The sequence below is a fragment of the Heterodontus francisci genome, chromosome 24, assembly GCF_036365525.1.
Source record: "Heterodontus francisci isolate sHetFra1 chromosome 24, sHetFra1.hap1, whole genome shotgun sequence".
Classification (NCBI taxonomy): domain Eukaryota; kingdom Metazoa; phylum Chordata; class Chondrichthyes; order Heterodontiformes; family Heterodontidae; genus Heterodontus; species Heterodontus francisci.
The window spans coordinates 46,953,576-46,979,158 of record NC_090394.1 but is presented as its reverse complement, the minus strand read 5'-3'; the positions used below and the strand labels follow the sequence as shown (position 1 = coordinate 46,979,158).

The 25,583-nt window shown below is 43.1% G+C and overlaps 1 protein-coding gene across 10 annotated transcripts in view; it reads right to left on the bottom strand.

Moving 5' to 3' along the window:
• Window positions 1-25,583, bottom strand: part of rbfox1 (RNA binding fox-1 homolog 1) — a 1,351,350-nt gene that overhangs the window by 647,797 nt on the left and 677,970 nt on the right. Inside the window, exon 1 of one of the 10 annotated variants that reach the window (XM_068056124.1) lies at window positions 20,895-20,919. The exons of the other annotated variants lie outside the window; for them this stretch is intronic. The gene's annotated coding sequence lies outside the window, so the exon portion shown is untranslated. Of the gene's footprint in view, window positions 1-20,894; window positions 20,920-25,583 lie in introns of those variants that run through there. 10 annotated transcript variants of the gene reach the window in all.

Genomic DNA, 25,583 nt, shown 5'->3' with positions numbered 1-25,583 from the left:
CCATGGTTTCTCAGAATTGCTGGTGTTTTATCCTATCCAGGGCTGCCCTAATCAGTAGACCACTCTGCCATCTCTCCTCCCCACCATCACTAAACTTACCTGGTCCTGGGCGGCGACCTTGCGCCACAGCCTTCTATGTTTGACAGCCAACCTAGCCTGTCAATCAGGCTGTTTGTCAGGTGGGGGAATCTGGATAAAAATAATTTAAACACGCCCTGCAATTAAAACTGCACAGCATTCAGGGGAACCTGAATGTCAGGGTTTCCCATCTATGATCCTCCCCCAACTCTGAAAGTATGCCCCGATAAATATCAGGGCCTCAGTGTATCCTAACTGACTCCCTGAGTGTACTTGGGACAATGTATAAACCCAGAATGTCAACCTTTGTAGAACACAAGTGCCTTACAGACCGTCATGCCAAGTAAAATCTTCAGGTTACATGGGATGAAACAATTTTCGAACACAATAAGTACTTGGGGTGTACTCTGGGGCAACATTCGACCAAGTGCTGGCATTCAAAGAGTAAATCAGGAAGCTGAAAATGAACTCCAGGAACTGTCTACTCCAGAAGCTGCCCAACACAAAATGGGGAGTTGACCCCAAAGCATTTTGAGCAACCAGTCTTGCCCTTTTTTACCCAGTTGTGGATTGCTGTGCCCCAAGATGGTCATGCTGGATGTATACACAAAAATAAAACACTGAACCCAATCAATCCGGACCATCACGGGAACTTTGAAACAGACTGTCATACTATCAGTATACTGCCCAGTGGGGATTGCATCACAACCAGTGAAGGTGGGAGGCCTTCAGTAAAAAGTAGAAACAAACAGATGCATGATCCACTGCCTGAACATAATCCATCAACCAAGAGGATGAATTTCAGAAAGAGCTTTGCCTCTGGAAATCAGGACCCAAAAATACCACTGTGAAAGGCTATGCGATAACAAAAGGGTGTGTAATGCCAATAAACTTGGTCCCTTCAGAACAACTCCCTCCTGACCCTGACCTTCAACGAAAACACTGTTATACCCGAAATCCAGCGAGAGCTGGGTAGCAAAGACTAATGTCACTGCGACCATGTGGAAGCTGAGAAATAATCCCAAATGTGAAAGCAGAGCACTTAGGAAAACAGAAACACTGCCTGATAGAGAGTGTCCTCTTCCAACATCTTGTACTCCTGAGGAAGCATTCATGAGCAATGCCAACTCCAGATCCTCACAGCAGTTTTGGAACAATAAGCTTGAAATGAATGCCTCTTTCTTGGAGATTATTCTATTCAGCTGGAAGAGTGGAACTGTCCAGTTCGTGGATACTCCATGCCTTTGATCAGCTTTCCCTTGTAGTAGAACACCAATGTCAGCTTTACCTTCCATTGAGGTGATTTACTCTGATATTATCAATCTGGTGGACAAGCTAAGGACCGCAAAAGACTCAAACCAAATGTGCCAGCTATCCACAAAGCACAAGATAAATAAATAACTTTATTCAAATTGCACAATACATCGAGTGGGGATTTGTGGAACTCCATATCTTCCCATAAATGCTAACCCGATGTTACACTGTTTCAGATCTCTGCACTGATTTAAAATGGGAGATGAAGAGGGGAGTAAAAATTCAACTCATTCTTGGTCAATTTTACTTTACTTCTGATTGTTATTAATGGGAAAGCAAAGCTTCATCTTCTGCTGCTACAAACAAAATGACCCAGTTTATTTTAACATGGAGTATATTGATTTTATTCCATTTCAAAAATTGACAGAATGTATTGCCAAAAACATAATCATATTGTGCTTTGGAGCCTCAGACTGAGGGCTGGAGGACTGAGAGCAGTAAGATCCAAAAACCATAATTTGCCATCAGTCTTAAATCATTGTTCAAGGGAAGTAATCAACGCAGCTAATTCTTTGATAGCACAATAATCATTGAGCAGTATCACAACATATTGTGCGTTATGGTTCTCTAAACTCTAATGCTTATCTAATTATGATTATCATGATTATTCATTTTAAAAGTAACACATTAGAGAAAGGAGAATTATCACAATTATAGGGAAGCTCAGCTGAATGATGGACTCCCACTAGGGGGCTGCAAATGTGAGTCACAGCCTCAGATGTAACTCAAACTTTGCCACCCTTTTTGGCCAAATTTCACTGATGTGCAGCTAGATGGCAAAACTGAGGTCTGTGGGCCTGAGTATGCCAAACCAAAGGGATAGAAACTGTGGCAGACTAGTCGTGGACTCCATAACATGTCTGCTATTATCTAATCATGGGCACACAGGCCAACAGCAATGAAGGCCATGATAGGCCACAACATCCTATCCTATTAAATGCGGGGTGAAGTGTCACAGTGAGAAAGGGAAAAATGGAGAAAAAATGAATTAAAATTAAATGTAAGACCACTGAACCTTCATGTGATGTGTCCTCAAGGTATCAGTATGTACAATGAAAATTCTTTGTTGACTGATTGGGGTTACCTTTGTATAGTTTCTGTGCATACCCGTGAGAATTGCTTGGCCTCCACTTGGTGACTTGGTTGGCCTTGGTTACTTAGCATTCGGGGGAGCTCTGTGAGCACAAATATGAAGCTCCCACTTGTCATGAAGACCCCACCTGCCACGAATGAGGCATATTAATTTCGTCATATGAAACATTAATTTTAAACTGTTGTTGGACTGAAGAGATGAATTATTTAAACAGATCAGCAGTGGCTGGAAAAATTTACATACTAAGAGACAGTTGCCTAGGAAAAGGCAATGGAACTGCTCCCTGATCCAATTAACCCAAATGGATTTTGATCACCAGCCATTGAAGGTGGAACAAGCCAGCATTCCATTACTCCCCTGCACCCCAACCCCACCACTGCGGGTGTCTGCTCAGATGAAAAGAATCCAAAAAAATGCAGGAGCATTTGTTAAAAAACAACTAGTCACATGACTAACCTGCTGGACCAGGGTTTTTGAATTGTGCTCACAGGACAGTTTGAGGACACAGACTGCTTTGAAGACAACAGAGAAGGAAGGTCTCTCTCCCTGGCCCTCTCTCTCTCACGAATATCCAGATCCACTGAAGTCACTTGAACCTCAAGAGAGAAGACTCCTACATCGAAACAAGTTTGAAAGCGTGCACTGGGCCCCAACAAAATGGCAAGATTTAACTGCAATGAAAGACTCTATATTGAACTCAAAGGACAGTAAATGACCTCCAGCTATTGCTTCAAACTTTTCCCCTTTATTCTTGCTCCTTTTCTCCCTCTATCTGCGTGTGTGTTTCATTGCATATGTATGCTAGCGCAGTCACGTCACGTATTTGTAGTTGTTTTAACCGAATTACAGTTTTAAGGTCAATAAACTTACACCTTTCTTGTTTAAATCTAAGAAAACTTGTCTGGTTGATTTCTTTGCCTGACAATTGGACAGCAGTGAGTAAGGATTCACTGAAGGGGAGCTAAAAACACAGTGTTTTAAAAAATTAAACCCTGTTACAGTCAAACCAGGCAAAGGCTGAGAGGAAACCCTTAGAGCCCTTTCTTACCTGATCGTAACATACTCCATGCCACCACCTTCTGGGATATCTGCCTTTTATGGCATATGTAAGAATCAGAGACTTTTTTTGGAAAATATTGGCTATGTTTGATATTTGGCACACCTGTGACATTTTTCTAATTAAAAGCAAACCCATTTAACCTCAACTTGCGTTCTACTGTTGAATTTGAATTGAATAGAAACTTCATAATATAAGTGATGTCTTTATGCCATTGAAAACAACAAGAGCTACACAATGCAAAAGTATCAATACAAGATTAATATCACTGTTGCAAAAATAAAGTAAATTAATATATTAGAGTCATAGAGTTATACAGCTCAGAAACAGGCCCTTCGGCCTATCGTGTCTGTGCTAGCCATCAAGCACCTAACTATTCTAATCCCATTTTCCAGCACTCAGTCCAGCAACAATTTATTGATATGGCCTGACACCTGTTATTCACATGCATGCATTCAGACTGTTCCAGACATTCTGAGGAATGGTATTCACTGTGGCTTGTGGATCCTATTCTACTGTTGGGCTTGTGGTATGAGCTAGGTTCTACTATCTATGAATTTTAATGGAAAATGCAATTCTTCTAAACAAAGAAACTGGATTTAAAATCCCATTTAAATCAATGAGAGACGCAATCTAGTGAATGCACAGTATGGAGTTATGAAGTTACTGGCTTAGTCAATCAAATGTTCATGATGGCAAATGGAGGTAGAGGGGTTGGTGAAGGAAGAAATAAAGCTTTCCCATGCAGGGCAAACAGTTGCATGATCTGATAGGTTAGTTTTAACTTCCTAGTAATGCAGTATTAAAAATAGCAATTTAAAAAAAAAAGATAAACACTGAGCTTTGCTTCATTTTAAATATCTGCTTTTTTATGCATTCCCAATTTAAACTCAGGTTGTCAATTTTTATCATTATTGATTATACCACATTCAACTAATGGTACAAAGTAGGTTCATTAAACAACTGGAAGATTGTGTTTTCGTATTTTACAATGTTCTTAAAAAGAGCTCAAGGTTCCTATCTCCTGGCAAAAGCTTTCAGAAAATCAGTTTTTAGTACATTAATTAGCAAAAACGGATGGAAGTGTAGCCAAAGAGGCATCATACAGACAATGGGCATAAACTGTCTATGAGCGTTGGAGGGTAGGGAACAGAGCCAGATTGTGTGGCAGCTGAAAATCCTATTGGTGGCAATTTGCTGTGCATTTCCAAAACAAGTGGAAAATGATGCATTCCTAATGGCAGCATGTTGAGCAGAACAGCACAGAGCCTGCACAAACCTAACCTTAATTAGAATAAACAATTTTATTCCTTAAAGAAAACACCACTTGCGAAGCTTCCTCATTAAGAGACAGCAACACAGAAATTATTTAGCATGTACTGCAGCTTTTAACACACTTAGTCCTAGAAATACATTGGCGCTGTACACATTTTTCAAGTGCTGAAGGAGTGCCTTCGAGGCCAAATGGTGGGCAGGAAACCTATACTTACTACCAGCCAAAAGTGTGCCACCTGCCAAATTGGTATAAGCAATGCAATAGGTTCCCAGGACCTGCACCTGAAACAGTTAAATACTTCTCTGAATGTGGAGCTGGGAGGAGCAAGAACATTTCTGCCAATTCCATATTAAAACCACAGGCTACTGCCAGCCACTACTTGACTCTGCCTCGGCCCCCTCCAGATCACTGTTCCAACCTCCCCCCTCCTGATCACCCCCCTCAACCTGTCACCACCACTTCCCCTTTGAGCACTTATCTGAGACCACTGACAGCAATGTAGAGATCTAAAATTCCAAGCCTCTTCTATGGTGAGCTGCCTAGGTAAGCACAAAGTTAAAATATGATTTTCTGCTGCCTTCACTTCCCACTGGGAACGGATGAGAAATTGGCCAGTGAAATTTAAATAAGGCCCAGGAGCTAAAACTCCCCGGGCCTCATTTCTGGATCAGTGGATTAATTCTAACTCACACTTCTGCTCACCCTCCTAAAACTGCCGGAGTTAAAATCACAAACCTACTGTCACTAGAAATATTGAGGTCAATTTTGAGTGCATCATCAGTGTTAATTGGAAAGTAATGGCTTCAAAATGGGGTCAGCAGCCTTACTGACGAGCTGCATTTTGAAAACGGCCCACTTGTGTCCAAAGTGTCAGCTGTTTCTTCAGGCAATAGGCCACTTTTAATATGGTGATTAGGTTCCGATGATGGTAAATAGGACCCTGATTGCCATTTTAGGACAGAACTGGTCAGAAGCCGTGCAATGCAGCTCCATGGGTGATGGAATCAAAGAGGCCCGCTAAAATAATCTGGGCTGCTGTCATCCTAACTCCTCCAACCTACGCAATTGTGACCCCCCCCTCCCTGGCAACTTACCTCACTAGTGGCTGCACTGACTCAGTTTTATGGCCTCAATACAGCAAGTTGCACTGGGACTCACGTTTTGTGCTTCGCAGCCCATCTGCCAGATTTAAATGAGGCCGGGTTGGGTGACCAACTAGTGACGCCGAAGGATGGTCACCCAAAAGTCAAAATAAACTCCCTTGAATAAATAAGCATCATGATAATGGAGGAAAAATATTTAGCAATAGTCAGGAGAAAGAATAAATAGGAAGCTTGAATGGAAATTTAATAAGGAAAATTCCAATTTTAGAAGCAGGAAACAAATACATATACTTAAATATCGTTGTATATAATATTTGAGATCGGGCAATAGAAATGTTGGTAAAGACACGGGAGCCCAAACTTCAGTTGTTTATTTTGAGTCATTATGGGGGTAGTTTGAGCCTCGTCAGGCAAGCTCCCCACCTGCCAAGACTGGTTGATTCACACATGATTTCGCCACATGAACATTAAAATTTAAAACTGCAAGCCCCTGACTGGAAAGATATTTGCATAGTAACTAGCAGAGTTGGAACAAGGGACAAAGGACCATGCCCTGACCCAGTCAACCAACAATGGACTTTTGATTACTAGACGTTGAAGGTGGGGAGAGCTAACATTCCAGGTTGACTGCTAAGCTAGCAGAATCCACAAAGACAGTGGTCAGACCAGTTTTAGTCACATGACTAGCTGACTGTTGAGATTTGAACTTCCATCAAGGGATTTGAACTCAAAAAGCTCCTGGCTCCTGGTTTGAAAAGACCTCTCTCCTGCCTGCTCATCACTCAGGGAACTGAATCTTGTGAAAACACAAGAATCTCAAAGACAGAAAAGTCTCCTATGTGAACAAGGTTTAAGAATACTGGGCCTCAATGAAAAGCAAGACTACCTGCAATAAAGTGAGCTCTAAGCAGAGTAAACAAGGAACTCTTCTGAAAGTGCCTCCAACCCCTCTCTCCTATACTTTCCTCTCCTCTTTTCTGTCCCTATGTGCATGTGTGTATCACGTGTGCATGCTAGCGTGGGCGTGTCATATATCCATAGATGTTAACCGTATTAGAGTTTAAGTTTAAGGTTTAATACATTTCATTTTTCTTCTTTCAACCTGAGAAAACCTGATGTGTTCATTTTTTTGCCTTATAATTGAAAAGCTATGAACAAGGATTCACAAAAGGAAATCTCAAAACACAATTAAACCCTGTTACAATAAGACCCGGTAAAGACAGCAAAACACCCCTGGACACATTTCTCACCTAGTCGTAACAGCCTACAAACATAGGAACAAGAATAGGCCATTTATCTCCTCAAGTCTGTTCCACCCATTCAATGACCTGGCTGACTTGTGACCTAACCTTAATACCTTAAGTTGGAATTTGGAGCATAAATCAGATACATTAGAGTTCCGCCTACTGTAAACTGCATTCTAAATTCCAGTAAAATAGACTGCTGGCAGAAGATATGTCCTCCTAACTCATGGAGGATATGTATATGATAGGATAATGAGGCAAAAACTTGATGTCCCAAAATGTTAATATTTAAGGAAAAGTGCACCTGATTCAACTGAAGTCTGCAGGGAAGGTAGGCAAGATATCTGAAAGACTTGTAACAACAAACAACTTGCATTTCCATAGGAACAGGACTAGACATTTAGTTTCGAGATTGTTCCGTCATTCAATAAGATCATGGCTGATATGCGACCTAACTCCATATACCCGTCTTTGCTCCATATCTCTCAGTACCTTTGGTGAACAAAAATCTATCAATCACAGTTTTACTGTTAACAATTGTTCTAGCATCAATTGCTGTTTATGAAAGGCAGCTCCAAACTTTTACCACCCTTTGTGTGTAAAAGTGTTTCCTAACTTCACTCCTGAAAGGTCTGGCTCTAACTTTTAGACTATTCTCCCGAGTTCAGACTCCCCAACCAGTGGAAATAGTTTCTTTCTATTTAACCTATCTGTTCCCCTTACTATCTTGAAAACTTTGATCGAATCACCCCTTTACCTTCAAAATGCCATGGAAAACAGCCCTAGTTTGTGTAATCTTTCCTGGAGCCCAGGTATCATTTTGGTAAGTCTAAGTTGCACTCCCTCCAACACCAATATATCCTTCTTAAGGTGTGATGCCCAGAATCCTAACCCTAAGGTACACCCACAGTGCTGTTGGGGAGGGAGGATTCCAGGATTTTGGCCCGGTGACAGTGAAGGAATGGCAATATTGTTCCAAGTTAGGATGGTGTGTGGCTTGTGGGGAACTTGCAGGTGGTGGTGTTCCCATGTGTCTTATGCCCTTGTCCTTCTAGGTAGTAGAGGTCATGGATTTGGAAGGTACTGTTGAAACAGCCTTGGCAAGTTGCTGCAGTGCATCTTGTTTGTGGTACACACTGCTGCCACTGTGTGCTAGTTGTGGAGTGAGGGAATGTTTAAGGTTGTGGATGGGGTGCCATTCAAGTGGGTCGCTTTGTCTTGAATTGTGTTGAGCCTCTTGAGTGTTGTTGGAGCTGCATTCATCCAGGAAAGCGGCGAGTATTCCATCACATTCTTAAATGGTGCCCTGTAGATGGTGGACAGGCTTTGGGGAGTCAGGAAGCGAGTTACTCTGACCTGCTATTGTAGCCACAGTTTATATAAGGCTGGTCCAGTTCAGTTTCTGATCAATGGCTCCCGCTAGGATGTTGATGGTGGGGGATTCAGTGATGGTAATGCCATTGAATGTCAAGGTGAGATGGTTAGATTCTCTCTTGTTGGAGATGGCTCCTGCCTGGCACTTGTGTGGTACAAGTGTTGGCAGATGAGCTAAGGGAGGGGCAGGAGCAGAGTTGAGTGATGTTACTGAGGTGGAAGTAGGCGGTCTTGGTAATGGAGCAGATATGTGATTGGAAACTCAGCTTGGGGTCAAGTACAACACCAAGGTTCCAAATAGTCTGGTTCGGCTTCATGTAGTTGCTGGGGAGTGGGATGGAGTCATTGTCTGGGGAACAGAGTTTCTAGCAGAGATTGAAGACAATGGCTTTGGTCTTCCCAATATCTAGCAAGAATGACCTGCTTCTGTGCTGCAAATTCGATGTAATTCTGTCATGGAATGCTTACTGTGAGGTTTATTATTGGGATTCCTATTATATGTTCTTATGATAGAAACAGAACAGGAGCAAGAAGAATAGGAAATTAGGGAAATTGAGGGAAGGCTTATGCACCTGATTCTCTTTCCTAACACCTACACAAGCAAGCATCTGAAGGGACTGTCTGGAAAGCACACAAGCGCTCCCAAGGAGAATGGATGGCATCATGAAACCAGATTCTAGCCACACCTCACCTGCTAGTCCTGGATCTGATCCGATCAACAGGAGAATAGATCTGATGGTGATAGATCTGATAGATAGATCTGATAGATCTGATACTAGCAGACTGTGTTGGAACAAAGGAACCAGTCCCTGCCCCAATACACTGAAGAGACCTGGTCAAACCAGTTGGTCACGTGGTCACCTGCTGGCCAACTAGGGGAGTTTTAAATTGGAAAACAGATTTTGAACTAGCAGAAAGCTCTTTGCTCCTGCACTGAGAGCTTCTCTCTCCTGTCTGCTCTCATCTCGTTCTCACCAGCATCAGAATCCATTGAAGACATATGAACCCTGAGAGAGAAAAGTCTCCTACAGTGAACAAGGTTTAAGAAGAATACTGGGCCCCAATGAAAAGTAAGATCTACCACAAGCAAGGACTACAGCGAGCTAGAAGCACAGTAACTAAACCCCCTCTTCAGAAATTGCCTCAAACCTCGACTTTATTTTTCTTCTGCTCTTTTCTGTCTCCATTTGCATGTGCGTATCATGTATGCATACCAGTGTGGGCACGGCGTTTATCTGTAGGCGTTAACAGAATTAGAGTTGAAGTTTAAGTTTTAATAAATTTCACTTTTCTTCTTTAAACCTAAGAAAGCCTGTTTGTGCTCATTTCTTTGCCTTATAATTGGAAAGCGGTGAACAAGGATTCACCAAGCGGGAGTTCAAAACAGAGTGTGTTTAACACAAAATCCTGTTACAGTACGACCAGGTGAAGGCTGAAAGAGATCCCTAGACACCTTTCTCAACTGGTCGTAACAGAAGTAATTTTCCATTGTTCGCTCCAAATGGTTCCCAAAAGCCTGAAGGTCTGTGGTCAAACAATTCATATTAATAGTGACTGGTCTGGAGACCTCGCTTGTTGGATGCAGAAATAGATGTTGTTGCCACTTGCTCCAGATAGTATTGTATAGCATTGGATTGTTTTCAGATATTAACACTGAGAATGGTATCGAACTGTGATCTTGACATCTGTCTTAGGTCCTCAGGGACTTATTAGGAAGTTTTACTTAGAACAATCAGCAGCAGTAAGAGTTGTTGAAATGGATAGAACAGGAGATTGAGTTAATGTTAAATGACCCAGTCTTTTCAATATATACTCTGAATTCATTATGAGAGCAGCCTGAATGACTTCGAAGTTGGCTTCAAGTTCAGTGAAAATAAGATATACTTGAAATATGGATTTAAATAAATGGCAAGAAGACCAAATTAATGATAATCATGGAGAAAGAGGACCTTTCACAATGATATTAAGAGTGGGCAGTTTGGAAATAGTTGAGTTGATAAGATTATTTATTATAGAGGACAGAAGTTGCAAAAAAGAGCATTTGTTAAATTAATTGCCTCTGTGGAATTGTAAAATCTTAATTGTTATGTAACTAATTGACATGAGTGATTAACAACATACAGAAGTAAGATGTGGACACTTAACACCACAGTAAGAACACTGGGCACGTATAAGTTGTGGTGCCACAGACTTAGTTTGAAAAGTACATGGAAGAATGCAAGAAGAATGAATAGTGAGAGGGCTGTGAACTAGCACAAGAAAAAATTGAAATTGATTATATGAGTAAAATCTTATTCGCAGGAAATGAACCTGAGCAGACAAAGAGAAGTTAGCCTTGGGGATGATCTAGGTTAGAGCAATCACAACACAATAAAGTTTAAGATAATGATTGAGAGAGACTTAAGTAAAACAAAGACCAAACTAATAGATTGGAATAACAGCTAATTATGAATGGATGAGGATAGAAATAGGGAAGGTAAACTAGAAAAAATATTGACAAAGCGATAGAACAGAATTGTAAGGTGATCAATGGAGTTCAGGAGAAATATATTCTGCTAATAATCAAAGGCAAATTCGCCAATAATGAAACACTTTGGATGAATAATGAGATAAGGGTAACGCTGAAACTAAAAAAGACATATACTAAGTATATAGACAATAAAGGTGAGGATAACAAAAGGGAATGTGAAAAGGTTCGGGAAGCAGTAACAAAATGTCAATATGGAACTACAAAATTAAATTGACAAAGAGTGCAAAATAAATAAAGTATTCTACAGAGACATAAATAACAAAATTAAAATTAATATTCAGAGATGGCCACTAAGGAATGTACACGATGAACTCTCTGATAATGACAGTGAAATGGCAGCAATACTGAATAATTACTTTGCTTCGGTATTTACCAGGGGATCTAACAAGGTGGACAGGGCATTAGAAGAAAAGATCAGAAAGCATATCAAGACATTTACAATAGATTGGAGGGAGATAATTGATAAACTAGACAAACTATGAGAGGAAAAAAACCGTGGTGCATCTTCACATTCTAAAAGAAGTTAGGGAAGAGATAGCAGAGGCAACATATTAATGGAAAAGGAATTAATGCCAAAACACTTGCATTTGAAGCTAATATTATTCCTATATTTAAAAAGGGAGATAGAATAAATCCAGGGAACTGTAGTCCAATAAGCTTAATCTTGGTGGTAGGAAAAATATTGGAATCTTTACTTGAAGATATAATAGAAAAATATCTAGAGACCAACAATATAATAGAACAGTCAATGAGAACTACTATTGTTCACCATTTACACAAAAAATTAGTTTTATAAAGGTTTGGCATAACTTCTTTGCTTTTGTACTCTATTCCTTTTTTAATTAAACCATGGTACTTATATTTTTTTTTTAACAGCCTTCTCAAATGTCTGGCCAACTTCAAAGATCTGTGCATATACAACCCAGGTCTCTGTGTTACATACAAACATACGAATTAGAAGCAGGAGTAGGCCACTCAGCCCATCGAGCCAGCTCCGCAATTCAAGAAGTTCATGGCTGAACTGATTTCTCCACGTTTCCACCTACCCCCGATAACCTTTCATCCCCTTGCTTATCAAGAATCTATCTACCTCTGCCTTAAACATATTCAAAGACTCTGCTTCCACTGCCTTTTGAGGAAGAGAGTTCCAAAGACTCAGGACCCTCTGAGAGAAAAGAATTCTCCTTATCTTGGTCTTAAATGGACAACCACTTATTTTTAAGAAGTGACCCATAGTTCTGGACTCTCCCACAAGGGGAAACATCCTTTCCACATCCACTCTGTCAAGACCCCTCAGAATCTTATGTTTCAATCAAGTCGCCTCTTACTCTTCTAAATTCCAGCGGATACAAACCTAGCCTGTGCAATCTTTCCTTATAAGATAGCCCGCCCATTCCAGGTATCAGTCTAGTTTCTCCAAGCCCTTGAATATTTAATGTTGTTCCATTTAGTTCACATTATTTCTCCTCATTCTTCCGACCAAAATATATCACTTGACATTTTTCTGCATTAAATTTCGTCTGCCGTGGGTCTGCCCTTTTCACTAGTCTATATCCTCCTGAAGACTGTTACTGTTTTCCTTATTGTTTACTACATTTGCAGAATTTGAAATTATGCCCTCTAGATCCAAATCCAGGTAATTAATATACGTGAAACAAAGCAATGGACCTAGCACTGCCCCTTGAGGGACACAACTGTATACTTCCCTCCAGTTTGAAAATCAACCATTCACCACTACTCTCTGCTTTCTGTCCCTTATCCATGCTCCCACTGTCCTTTTATCCCATGGGCTTCTTTTTGCTAACACCTTCTTCTATTATGTGGCACTTTATCAAATGTTTTTGAATGTCCATATACACAACATCAATTGCACTATGCTAATCATTCCATCTCTGTTGCTTCTTCAAAGTACTCAATCAAGAAAAACTAAATTTGCCTTTAAGAAATCTGTGCTAATGTTCATTTATTAGTTCATACTTTACCAAATGCCAATTAATTTTGTCCTGCATTATTATCTCTAAAAGTTTCCCCACCACAGCCATTAGGCTGACTGGACTATAGTTGCCGGGATTACCCCTCACACCTGTTATAAAGGGGGTGCAAGATTGGCAATCCTCCAGTCCTCTGGTACCCCTTCCATATCCAAGGATGATTGGAGCATCCAGAATTTCCAGCATTACTTCCCTCAGTAACCGAGCATATATCCCATCTGAATCGGGTGGCTTTTCTACATTGAGGACTGTCAACCTTTGAAGTACCTTCTCTTTATCTATTTTTATCCTATGTAATATCACTACTGCCTCCTCTTTCACAGATACATTGGCAGCATACTCTTGTCTAGTGAAGAGCTGATTTAGTACCTCAGCATGCCTTCTGCCTCAACATGATTATTTCCTTTTTGGTCCCTAAATGGCCCCAGACTTTCATCGACTACCCTTTCACCAACTGAGCTATGGCTGATACCTAAGGCCTCCTCTTGTTCAAGTACTGTTTTGCCTAACAAATTTTTGATTTCAAACTGCCTGGGCCAAGTCTCTTTTCAACTCACTGAAGTTCGCCTCCTCCAGTATATTTACACTTGATTGTACCTTACCCATTTCCATAACTATTCTATACCTAACAACAGTACTGGTTAACCTTGCCATAAGGACATTGGTCCCAGCTCTGTTGAGGTGCAAACCCATCCACCCTGACCAGGTCCTTCCTGCCTCTGAACTGGTTCCAATGCCCCAGGAATCTGAAACCCTCCTTCTAGCATAATTTCTTCAGCCATGCATGAACCTGTTTTATCTTACTACTCCTATGCTCACTGGTATGTGGCATTGGATATAATTCAGAGATTACTACCTTTGAGATCCTCCTTTTTAACTTCCTCCCTAGCTTCTGAAGCTCTGACTGCAGGACTTTAACACTTTTCTTTCCACATGGACCACGACTTCTGGCTGTTCACCTTCTCCCCTCAAAATATTCTGCACCCTCTCAGTGATGTCCTTTACCCTGGTAACAGGGAAACAAGGCAACACGCCACGTGAGAGTCACATCAGCAGTCACAAACGCACCAGTCATTCACCCTGACTAGCAAATCTTCTATGACCACTGCATTTCTGCACTTTGTTGTTTCCCTCTGTGCAGTATTTGCTCTACAGTGCTGTGTCTGTGCTTGAGACTGCACTCTCCCAAGGTGTTGTCACTTTCACTGGTATTCAGCACTGAAAGTCAATTTGAGAGCACCAGACTCCCAGAGGATTCCTGAACTGCCTGCCTCTTCCTACCCTGCCAGAAGGCCACACACACACTATCCTCTTGAACTCTCTGTAGCTGCGAGCTGCGCACTTCCTGGAACATAAGCTCCAAGAAATTCTTAGCCTCCCATATGCCCTGCAGTGATTTCAGCTGCTCGTGAGCTTGAGTTCGAGCAACTGGGTGCACCTTCTGTGCACATAGTTATCCAGGACTCAAAGCGTCTCAGCTTTGCTTAGAAGAATCCCATGAAATCTAATTAATTACTCTGATTATTTACATACTTATGGTTGACCCTTGATTTAAAGCACTTAGCATCGTTTTCCTCCACTGAATCGAATTCCCCCTCTGACCAAATTCCCATTGCCACATTATGTAGCAAGTCACTCTGTTTAGCAGATATTCCAAGCTCTGTGCACACAGCTCCTGTATTGTCCGAACCTGTATATTTAAAAAAAAAATCTGAGTCCCTTTTGTAGACATTCCCGACATGAATGGGGCCTCAGTGCTACCCAACAGCTACCTGAGGAAGGGATGGAACTCCCCCATAGCATGGGAAGGAAGGAAGGGAGGGAGAAGGGGAGGTAGGAAAGGAAAGATAAGGGAGAGGGAAAGGAATGGAAGGGAAGGAAGGAAGGGAAGGAAGGAAGGGAAGGAATGAGAAAGGAGGAGAGGGATGGAGAGAAGGATAGAGGGAATGGAGGAAGCTTAGCATTAGAGGGATGGAGGGAACAAAAGAAAGGGAAATGGGTGCAAGGAAGGGAGGGAGGGAAGAGAAGGAAGGATGTAAGCATCATGTCCCTCTTGGAATGCATTATATTTGAATTTTGTACACAAATTAATGGCAACGCATACGTATAGGTGAGTCCATTGACCGAGGCGAGGAGTTGCTCGGTGGTAAAACTATACTGGGGTACATAACCAGTGCCGCTGATCAGAAGCCACGGATATGCTCATGTCCTCTGACTGCCTTGGGGCCCACTGTAATTCTAAGGGTTCCACGTGTTAACAGTACCTCTGGTTACAGGAATCTTGTTATGGTTGTTACTGACTGAAAAAGTTAATGGTTGTTAATCTAAAGGTGGACAAAGTGGAATGTGACTGGATGATGTGATAGAGTGGGCAGATAAAATAGCAGAGTGGGTGCAATCCACCAGTTCAGATGCTGGAATGAGTAGAATGCACTAGATCCAACTTCCAAAGCAAGGACAACACAAAAAGAAAGTGAGAGCGAAAATATTAATATTAAGCACCAACTTTAATATTTTCTTTCTCTCTACTTTCAGCACTTAGGAACAGGATGCCAATAGCTGGACTTGGCAGGACAAGCAGCAACTGGCCAGGGTTTGGGAATTTCAAGTAACTCACAATCCAACATTCCCCAATTATTTTGGAAAAAAGAACTGTGGAGGAAGCCTGTGGAAAACGTTTTCCTCGCAACTGAAATCTAAGACGCATACACCAAAAGGCAGCAAAAGGCAGCAAAAGGATAAGATGTGGATGCAATGGGAGTCCAATAACAAATATTCTAATTTTAAATATTGAATATTAGCATCAAATACATCTTATGCACAAAGCCAGAAAAATAGGTTTCTGAGGTAAACAAAGTTCACCAGGTCAAATATTGCAATTAAATACGCACCTCTCTTTGCCTAGGACCAGCAGGATAAAGGCTCAAACTCATGGTCGATGCATTTGAGCTAAGCTTTATGGCAGATACTACACAGATATAGGGGATGCTGTAGATTGATGAATATTCTGTTATAACTGGAAAACAGCAGATGGACTTTTGAAAGATCAAGCACTCGTAAATTCTTCACAATTTTCTAAATGTGCACACCACTTGTGATGTTGCATCTACAGAAGTTGCAAAAACAATGTAACTACAAATAAAATAACTCTGAAGAAGCATTGCTTTATAGCACAAAAATCTTGATTATTATTTACGTTAGCCCATGCTGGCAAATCCTCATTGTGCTTTTTTTTTAAAGATGTATCGGTAAGTAATATTGAAAACCGAAAATCTGCAAAACTTTACTTCTCATCGGAAATTCATCATACTTATGTGTCAACTTGTTCCATAATAAATTCCTCTGTAGATATTTATAATGGAACATTCCTTTGTAAACTTATCACTCTGTAGTTACAGCCTCCTGGCAATGGTGGCACTGTAGTGCCTCAGTTTTGCCTCTTGAGCTCCTCAGCAGTAACGCTGAGAAACTCCGATGCTCTAACTGCATCTAATTCTCTACTTCCCAAATTACCCTAAGTTTTGTGATTTAACCAAAAATAAGATTAAATCCAAGCATTGAGTATTATTTCCATAATGTTGCTCATGGCAAGTCAGATGAGATGCAGCTTTACAACCATTGCATTGTTATGTAGATGATAACATCTGGGCCACTGAGTTACAGTGACTGAAACTATATTTTAATTACAATATTTTCTGAAGATTTCCTCGTGCTTTGGGGATTAAATTTCACAACTCTGTCGATGTGAAAACTGTAAATGAAAGGACCTTATATTTTATATTTATGGCTTTGCCTACGTATTTAATTTTTATCTCAATATTTTGAAGTTGAGAATAAAGAGCAAGATATCTAAGATGCACTAACTCGACGAGATATCTGGTATTGAGCAACACTGGAGGCAGGAATGGGCTTCATCTGCACTTTGGGAGCAAGTGAGCACTCGTGGGCTTTGCTGGCACTGAGGAATTGTTCAGGGGTTTGATAGAATTACAGTGAGGCTGCTGGGGTTTGTACAATTACAGTGAGGTGCTGGGGTTTGTACAATTACAGTGAGGTGCTGGGGTTTGTACAATTACAGTGAGGCTGCTGGGGTTTGGTAGAATTGCAGTGAGGCTGCTGGGATTTGGTAGAATTAGAGTGAGGTGCTGGGGTTTGTAGAATTACAGAGAGGCTACTGGGGTTTGTACAATTACAGTGAGGTGCTGGGGTTTGTAGAATTACAGTGAGGTGCTGGGGTTTGTAGAATTACAGAGAGGCTGCTGGGGTTTGTACAATTACAGTGAGGTGCTGGGGTTTGTAGAATTACAGTGAGGCTGCTGGGGTTTGTACAATTGCAGTGAGGCTGCTGGGGTTTGGTAGAATTACAGTGAGGTGCTGGGGTTTGATAGAATTGCAGTGAGGCTGCTGGGGTTTGGTGGAATTGCAGTGGGGCTGCTGGGATTTGGTAGAATTGCAGTGAGGCTGCCGGTGTTAGAATTGCAGTGAGGCTGCTGGGGTTTGAGAGAATTGCAATGGGGCTGCTGGGGTTTGGTGGTATTGCAATGAGGCTGCTGGGGTTTGGTGGAATTGCAGTGCGGCTGCTGGGGTTTGGTGGAATTGCAGTGAGGCTGCTGGGATTTGGTAGAATTGCAGTGAGGCTGCCGGTGTTAGAATTGCAGTGAGGCTGCTGGGGTTTGAGAGAATTGCAGTGGGGCTGCTGGGGTTTGGTGGTATTGCAATGAGGCTGCTGGGGTTTGGTGGAATTGCAGTGCGGCTGCTGGGGTTTGGTGGAATTGCAGTGAGGCTGCTGGGAATTGGTAAAATTGCAGTGAGGCTGCTGGGAATTGGTAAAATTGCAGTGAGGCTGCTGAGGCTGGTGGAATTGCAGTGAGGCTGCTGGGAATTGGTGCAATTGCAGTGAGGCTGCTGTGGTTTGATGGAATTGGAGTGCGGCTGCTGGGATTTGGTGGAATTGCAGTGAGGCTGTTGGGGATTGGTAGAATTACAGTGAGGCTGCTGGGATTTGGTAGAATTACAGTGAGGCTGCTGGGATTTGGTAGAATTAGTGATGCTGTTGGGGTTTGGTGGAATTGCAGTGAGGCTGCTGGGGATTTGGTAGAATTGCAGTGGGGTTGCTGGGGCTGGTGGAATTGCAGTGTGGCTGCTGGGGTTTGGTGAAATTGCAGTGAGGCTGCTGGGGTTTGGTGAAATTGCAGTGAGGCTGCTGGGGTTTGGTAGAATTGCAGTGAGGCTGCTAGGGTTTGTTAGAATTGCAGTGAGGCTGCTGGGGTTTGGTGGAATTGCTGTGAGGCTGCTGTGGTTTGGTGGAATTGTAGTGAGGCTGCTGGGGTTTGGTAGAATTGCAGTGAGGCTGCTGGGAATTGGTAGAATTACAGTGAGGCTGCTGGGGTTAGGTGGAATCGCAGTGAGGCTGCTGGGATTTGGTGGAACTGCAGAAAGGCTGCTGGGGTTTGGTGGAATTGCTGTGGGGCTGCTCGTGATTGCTGGAATTGCTGTGAGGCTACTGGGGTTTGGTAGAATTGCAGTGAGGCTGCTGGGAATTGGTGGAATTGCTGTGAGGCTGCTGGGAATTGGTGGAATTGCTGTGAGGCTGCTGGGAATTGGTGGAATTGCTATAAGGCTGCTGGGGTTTGGTAGAATTACATTGGGGCTGCTGGGTTTGGTGGAATTTCTGTGAGGCTGCTGGGGTTTAGTAGAATTGCTGTGAGGCTACTGGGGTTTGGTGGAATTTCAGTGAGGCTGCTGAGGTTTGTTAGAATTGCAGTGAGGCTGCTGGGGTTTGGTAGAATTGCAGTGAGACTGCTGGGAATTGGTGGAATTGCTGTGAGGCTGCTGGGGTTTGGTGGAATTGCAGTGGGGCTGCTGAGCTTTGGTGGAATTGCAGTGAGGCTGCTGGGGTTTGGTGGAATTGCTGTGAGGCTGCTGGGGTTTGGTGGAATTGCAGTGAGGCTGCTGGGGTTTGGTGGAATTGCAGTGGGGCTGCTGAGCTTTGGTGGAATTGCAGTGGGGCTGCTGGGACTGTTGGAATTGCAGTGAGGCTGCTGGGGTTTGGTGGAATTGCAGTGAGGCTGCTGAGGTTTGGTGGAATTGCAGTGAGGCTGCTGGGCCTTGATGGAATGGTGCGGGCGGGATGCCTTTGGTCTGGCATCAATGTGCTGGGGGAAGAGGGGCTGAGCAACACTTTGGAAGGTGGAGCTGAGGTGTACCACAACTTGGGGTTGAATGTGAGGCTTCATTTCTTAGGTCAGAATTTTACCAGCACACCATGGGTCCCACCATCGGGACTAAATACGGGTCATGAGCCTGCGTGGCCGAAAGGTGAGACTGCGGAGGAGATTTTACCAGCGGCAGCCATATTAAGGGGCAGGGAGAAGGAGAGAGCGCCCCCATGCTGAGGTTCGCTCGAAGGGCTGGTAAGAAATGTTTTTAATGTACTGGGGTCAGGCTGGTAGGCCCTAGCAATCGAAGGGTGAACCCTCCAGTGATGGCGTCAGAGCTGCAGGGGGCCATTGTAGCCGGGGTCCCCTCTGTGGGACATGGAGCCTCTGATAAGGAAGGTATACCCCAACCCCAACCCCAGGAGGCAACCTTGATGTACCTGCAAGTCTCCCCAAGCTGCGGGTGGCTGTTCCAATGCCGGTAAAATGCTGGCGGGGGCAGAAAATGGCCATTAATTGGCCAGTTAATTGGTTGTCGGCCTCCAGTCGGCGGGCAGCTGAGCCACTGCTGTTCCCGCCTTTTAAAATGTCCCATGACAGCAGGCTTCCCTACCGACACCTTCCGCCACCATTTCACCACCCCTCCCACCCTGTCTCCAGAGGGCTGGTAAAATCCCAGCCTTGGTATCTGATTCACCTAGCTATTAAAAATGTAAACACTCTGGCTTTAATAACTATAAACAAAACAACAGTTGTAATTAGAGGTTTCAAAATTCATTTGTATTTTATTTTAAAATAACACAAAAAAAACTAAGGGCCGTCATTCTATTTATATCCCTTAACTCTGTGTCTCAATGTCTTGCAGTGGTTAGTAATTAGAACTTTCACATTTTCTGTCAAAACAATGTAGGTGACAATCAGGTAAGATCATTAACACTCCACAAGCTTCCACAATAAAGGAACTTAATTACACGGAAGAAAGACACTGTGTTCCTGAAATTCCTCAGAAGTTCTGTCAGTCTCCAGCCATAACTCCACAGGAGACTAGAAGAACCCTTCAGAAAATGCAGAGACCCAACTGTGCTCAGTCTTTGCCATTTCTGTGAATTTCTTGGTAGCTTCCTCATGATTAGAACCTCAAGGTGAAAAGCTGGAGCAGGGATTCCCTGTACCAGCAGTTCCCCTCCTTCGGCTCCAGTGGGGCTCAGTAACAGTGGAGGCTAATACACCAAGTGAGTGCAGATCAAGTTTATCTGGAGTTTTATTGGCCCTCACTGGTGCGGTTGGGTCAAGAAAGTGGTCTGAAGCCCCCAAAGAATGTTTTTTTTGGATTGAGGGGACCAGAAATGGAGTCACAAAGCCCTGCACAGTCCCCAGGGGTGGGCAGACACCAAGTGGCAGCCAAACTGATATTTGTGCCTTTCTGTCTCATGTAAAAGCGGTGCATCCCATTGTCCTCAGACCCACACATGTACATGCACACACACACATGCAAAAACACATGCAAACGCACACATGCAAGCACACATGCACGCAGACTCGCACGCATACACATGCAAACACACACACACACATGCATACACAAAGGCAGCACATACACGCACAGATGCACACACATGCAAACAACACACATGGATAGCTTCTCTGCTTAAAAGGAAAAGCTATATAAACTTTACCTGAATAAAGATTTTGACATTTTTCCTCCAGTTTTTCTTCAAGTAAATTTGATTTTTTAGCAGCAATTACTGGAATAAAGAAAAATGTTTTAAGAGCACAGCTGACTGAACAGGATTGATGCATCCTGGGTAATTAGTTAGACTGCACATGCTCAGAATGCACAATCCAAATTCAGCTTATAGAGTCTCAGTTCTGCACAAACCTTCCAAGTGTCGGCTTTTAGGAGACATTGGGGCCTTTAACTTATAACTTGAGCTGAAGGGGAAAACTGGCAGGATCATGTTGGCCGTCCATTATATTTTCCTTTCCATTAAGGTCAAAGTTGGAAGTTACTCCCAATATTTGTTACAAAAATATAAAACAAAATTACAAAAAACAACCCTCATGTGGAACAAGTAATAAAAGAGAAGGGGGAAAATAGCAATTTAATGGATACTGCACCTTTCACCTGTTTACCTCCATGTGATTTACTGCTACAGCTATTTGATGCAGCAAGTACTTTGACACTATTCAGAACACACTTTTCCCAAGCCTATAAATACAAATTACATATGCGCACAAAATAGGCCTGTGATGGTCAAGGAGGTTCTTTGCTGTATATTGCATTGTACTTTATTTTTTTCTTATTTTATCCATCACTTTTGCAAACATTCCACCACCTTTATCATTTATGTTGTTGCATTAACAAAAATATGCAGATCATAGGTCGATGCAAAAGCTGCATCTGAAATCTGTGCACTACAATTACTTGCATTGGCTTTGGTGCAATGGATTTTACATGAAAAATTTTGTCTGTATTCAGTTTGAAGTCATTGACATATTCTTGTGACATCTGTTCCTATAGCAACCAAAAATGGTTTCTAAAATCAAAAACATTAAATACAAGAGCCTGTCAAAGTGCACAAACCTGCTGAATGTGAGTATTCCCTTCCATCCCAAATACTTCCCCTCTCTAATCACTTCCCCTTTTTAATCACCTCAACAGTCTCCCAGGACTTGTAATAGCTGCTTGTAATACAATGCCGATTTGTACTTAACGGCCTGGGCACACTCAATATGTGCCCCATGGCTTGCCAATTGTCCCAAAGCCCAATATTGGATGTGCCTCAGGCCTACCTATTCCAGCAAAGGTATTCTCCCTGCACTCAGTTTGCAGGGTGAGCCAATTTCTAGGCCTGTTTTAGGGAACCTAAATGGCTATATACAAGTAACAGAACATAAAATGGAGGGATCATAGAGGAGAAGAAGGTCTCCTCTTATGTAACTCCCTTTAATGAATCAAACACTTACAACTTTCTGAATGTCTCAAAGCATTTTTGGCTTCTGAGGTTCTCTTGTGAGATCACATATTATCCTGAACTCAGTTTCTGCTCCCAAATCACCTTTGTTGCCTCAACTGATCTTTCCTCAGATGGAATAATACTTCATGGTGGGTGGATAGGCTATTACTCACATTGCTGGATCACCAATATCACCAATACATAACAGAGACTGATCATCACACCTAAAACAGTCCGGGGCTGAAATTTGTCTATGCCACAGCACGAAATGGGCTCGTTCTGAGTTGGCAGCTGATTTTTCACCGTGCCAGCTTTTCATTTTCCATTGACTCAGAAAATTTTGCCAAGGTTTTTAATTTCAATCCAAATAAAAATGGCGGTGTCACTCGCAAATGAGTCTCCAGAAAGAATTTGAACTATCATTCTGTGAACTTCATTGGAAAGAGATCCGGCACAATGTAAAATCAGACGATTTACTATGAGCCTGTTTCGCACTGCTGGCATAGACCAATTTCACCCCACCCAGTCTGGATAGCACATCACTGAGTAGACAACCTACAGAGCTGTTGGAGGAGCCATGAAATCTATTTTCTTACACATACTGGGCTGGACTTTGTGCTGGAGGTCGGGCTCCTAGCGCTGAGCCGAAAACGCGAGGGGAGCCCCACCTCTGCCTTTTCGTGCCCCCCCCCCCTCCATGCCCCCCGCAGCGGTCCTCCAGTCTTTTTGACTCAAAGTTTTAGGAGGCAGGATCCCCATCCCTTTAAAGACTTTAAAGGAATGGGATGCCGCTTCCAAGAGCTGCCAGCCAGTCAGAGGGCTGGCAGCTCAGCAGTATTGGCAGCGCCACTGGCAGCAGTGACCATTGCCAATATTGCAGAGGCTTCAGACTCAGGCCCAGCGCTGGAACCCCAGAGAATGTGAGGTGGAGTTGCTGGGGCCAATTCAGAAGGCCCCAGCAAGGGGGTTGTGGGATGGTTGTGCAGTCCAGAAGGAGGGAACCCCCCGCCTCCCCCAAGCCCACAGGGAGGGCGCCTTGTATTACAAGGCATCCTCCCTGAATGGTGGAGTCCTCTCAGCCACTGGTAAGATCCCAATGGCTGTGGGGAAGAGGCCCTTAATTGGCTGTCAATAGGCCACTTAAGGGCCTCAATTGGCCTCTGGGAAGGAAGGTCGTCTTCGGCCTATCCCGCCCCCCGGGAAGATTGCTAGGCAACCAGCCCTTCGCCCCGCCGCCTCCCTGCCACCAGTCATGATACTCTATGTTCCCCACCTCCAAACCCGCCTCAGGGGCCTCACAAAATCCCAGCCACTATTTTGGACTGTTTGGCAGAGAAAGAGTGAAAGCCACTCTGATTGAAATCAAATGTGCATACAGACTGTTAACCTATTGTATAATTAGGTTACTGAATTATGTATTAAAGGCCTCGAGAAGGTTTGGTAACAGCAGCAGCCCTTGTATACATTAACAGCACTGGAGTACAACATCATAGGGATGACAATGGATGAAGAAATTAACCACGGCAGCTATGGGAATACAGAGCAGGTAAAGCATCAGTCTGAGGTGGAGGGGTCATTAAAGTAGCAATGCTGTATTCTCATCAACAGGCTGACTGTAATGACCAAGCAAAATAAATTCATTACAATGCATTTGAGAACATCCTATTCAGTCAATAAACCATTTATTATTCACTACCTCTGTTCAAAAAACAACAAATCAACTTTTCCTGACATTAACAAATGGCTATTTTCTAATTAAGGTTTAAATCAAAGGTATACAATTGCTAACAGCTAGACACCGCCCTGCCACCATTTGGATCCATATTCAAATATCAGGTTGAAGCAGTCCACTTATGATTAATTGATTTCAATGGGAAAAGAAAGTTCCATTATAGAAGAAGACAGTAAGAGCAACATAAGCTCATGAGAAGTAAAAGTCGTTTAGTGAAACTGGAGAGACAATGTGATTCAGACAGTACTTTCAAGAATCTTAAAGAAATGATTACTCCTGAGGAAATGGCTGAAGCATTGTGTCTTTAGGAGGACGAATTCCTGTCCACTGCTAAAATGAAATCTCACTGTCTACCAATTTTTAAAATGAAATAGTCTTATGTATTTCTGGTTTCTTTATTTCAAAGATACCACTGATTTTAACCATTAAACTTACGCCAATGTAGCACACACCTGAACAGGTCATTCCTGACAAAATGACAACTCTGTCATTATGGGCAATTTAAAAAATTGTAATTGAAAATACATTGTCACATTATTGTCAATTGTGGCTGAAGCCTCTCTTTGTAGGTTTATTTGGCCTCTATCTTTAATGAGAACTACCTTAACCACCTTCTCTATGTCTCCCATAGGGCCAGCTGCAGAGGGGGATGAGTCAGGACACTGCCAATGGAGGAATCAGAAGAGGAAAATACCTCGGAGCCTGCACCGTCACATCTTTCATGCACACCCTCCATCAGCGCTGATACTCGCACCTCGGTGGATCCTTACGCGCTATTCGAGACGGTGGCAGAGAGTGACGCACACATCACTTTAGAACAGGAGGTAACGGGGAGGCAGTGTTGGCTGTGGCCAGTTCCCCTCGGAGAATGGAGGACAGGCGCTGCCCTGGTCAGCAGGGAAGAGATACAAAACCTCGAGAGTCATGAAACTGACAGCTCTGACTAGAGAGCCAATGTGAGATGTTTGCCCACATATCGGAGTTACCTCAGGCATTGCAGAGTCATGGGATGAGAATGGAGGAGTCCATTCATCTCATATGCTCCACAATGTCTCAGTGCTTTGAGTGCATGAGCTCCTCCTTTGAGAGAATGACCAATCTCATGGACAGCCATATGCAGCAACACAGAGTGGATGCAGGAACAGTGCATTGACGTGTGCAGAATTCATGCTGCAGTCTGCAGCATTGACTGGTCAGTGGCGCAAATGGCGCAACAAAGCATGGAGTGGATGCCAACTGTGCCCCAGCTGTGGTTTCCTCTAGTGGTCAAGGGCACCATGAAAGGGTTGAGGTGGCGATAGATGCTGATGAGGGGGCCACTCCTCATGGGGTATCATCATCATCATCTGCCTCCATGACCCCTCCAATGGAGGAAGTATCTGTAGAGTTATGCTCTGTGACAGACGCTGCAGTGATTTCAGTACAGCAGCCTTTGGAGGTCCCCTCAGCGCCTTCGCGAAGAGGCCGACTGCCAGGGGCATCTCAGTCCCAGACAGGCACTGGTAAGCAGTCCGCCTCCGCCTCATCTCAGCCACAGGGGGAGCAACTCATAGGAGTGGCCATGAGCAGAGGCCCCTGCATCAGTAATGTCACTTTGTGGGCCACTTGGGTGTTTTCTGTTGCAGGTAATATTAAACTTAATTTGATAAAGCACTGGACATGTTGTTGCACTAAGG